Here is a 2265-nt window from a genome sequence, read left to right on the forward strand (position 1 = left end):
TAGATTTTGCCTTAAAATTCTATTTAAAAAATTTTACGCCTTACAATTTCATTACGAAAATTTTACGCCTTACAATTATTTAATAGTTTTAATAATTATTCAAAAAAAAATTTCTACTTTTTATATTAAACACATTATATAATAAGTAAAAAAAATCATAAAAAAACTAACAATGTGTTGTTAAAAAATATTTTAACAATTCATCGATTTAGTTCTTATATGTCATTCTTTTTAGTTTGTAAAATATATTTTTATGTTAGGAAAAACGAAAGAGTAGGATAGTCTTCAAATGAGTTCCCTTCTAAAATAACTCAAAATAAAATATCTTACCTTTCATAGAGGACAACAAATGAATCATCTCCCAAAATTTATCAATGTTCTATATTGTTGCAGCATCATACTCTGTCCACAGAAATATTTTTCAAAGATTCTTTTCTTAATTCTTTATGAAAGACAAAGCCCTAGCTATCTTTGCTTAAGCTTCCATTCAAAGGGTTTAAGATTACCTCTGCCACGATACGTTAGGATTTTTAATTTGAGAAGAAAATACAAATTGGGAAAAAATAATAATGAAACATGTGAAGAGAAAGATGCATATAACGGAAATTCTAAGAAAAAAATTTATCTTTTTAAAATAATAAATTTTAGGGATAAGTATTGTTTTGGTCCCTAACGTTGAAGGTCAGAATCAAAATCGTCTCTAACGTAATTTTTTATTTAAAATCATCCTTAACATTTTTTTTTCGTATTAAAATCGTCATTTTTAATAAAATTTTTAATTTTATTCCTAAACTATCCCTATTTTAATAAAAAAAATTATAAAATTTAAAAAAAAAAAGAAGAAAAGAACGCGTTTTGGGAGGGGGGAAAGGAAACGCGAAGGGGGAGGGGAGGAGGCCCTTGCCTTCACCGCGAGTCTCCACCGTCGCTTCTTGCCATCGCCGCCACTTTTGGGTCCTTCGTCATCGAGCACGAGTAGCGAGAGAGGAGATCTGAGAAAGAGAGAGGGAGCACCGGTGGAGAGGAGGAGGCCGCTGCCATAGCCACCGCTGCCATCGCGTCACCTATATCGTCGCCGGTCCGCCCACGAGCTGCCCCGCCGCCAGAACCGCGAACAGAGGAAGATATCGCCGCCTTTCATGCATGCTTCTGTCGCCGTCATGGAGTGCATCACCAGGAAGGGGAGCCCGACGCGAGGAGGGCGGCGCACGAAGGAGAGAGAGGAATCTGAGACTGAGCTGGGTTCTTGCCACTGCCGATCTGCCCAGCCGCCGTCGCCCACGAGCTGCCGGTGGTTCTGCTTCAGCTTCTGCATCTGCTTCTTCTTCTTGCTTCGGCTTCTGTTCCTTGCTTTGGCCTCTGCTTGTTGCTTTTGCTTGAGCTTCTGCTTTTGCTTCTTGTTGAATTTGTGCTTCTGCTTGTGTTGATTTGGCTTTGTGCTTGAGCTTCTTCTGCATCTGTTTCTACTTCGGTTTTTGCTTTTTGCTTCTTCCTTCTACTTGTGTTGATTTTTTCTGCTTTTTGCTTCTGCTTGTGTTTCTGCTTGTGTTAATTTTTATATCATTTAAATTTTTTTTGAATGTTGAATGTTGTGTTATTATTGATTTGAATGTTCTGTTATTGTTGATAATGGATTCTTGAATTTGAATATATGTTCTGTTATTATTGTTGTGGAAAGAAATGGCTGATAGTGAAAATAGGGCGGTGACGGTGGTGGAGAATGCAGAATGAACGGTGGTGGTGGAGAATGCAAAATGATCGGATGGCTGATAGTGGAAATAAATGGGTGGCGATGGTGGAGAATGCAGAATGAACGATGGTGGCAGGGAATGAAAAATGAGCGGTAGTGCACTTGGGGGTATTGTTGTCTTTTAAAAAATTATTTTATTCAAAAAGACGATTTTAATACGAAATAAAACGTTAAGAACGATTCTAAATAAAAAATTACATTGGAGACAGTTTTAATTCTGACGTTCAATGTTAGGGACCAAAACAATACTTATCCCTAAATTTTAAAACAATATCAAACACATGAACCAAAAGAAAATACGAACCATAGAAAATTTGAACAAAGTAAAATGAAATACTAATAAATAGAAGATCCGATCAGCACTTAAAAAATTTATTTAAAATAAAAAATTAGCCAAATTAATTTAAATTTATTGAATTTAATTAGAATAAATAATAAATTATTTATTTTATTATATACTTTATAAATTAATAAACCAATTAACCAATATAATAAATTACAATTAATGTAGTATA

This window comes from Arachis ipaensis, chromosome B07 (genome assembly GCF_000816755.2).
Source record: "Arachis ipaensis cultivar K30076 chromosome B07, Araip1.1, whole genome shotgun sequence".
NCBI lineage: Eukaryota > Viridiplantae > Streptophyta > Magnoliopsida > Fabales > Fabaceae > Arachis > Arachis ipaensis.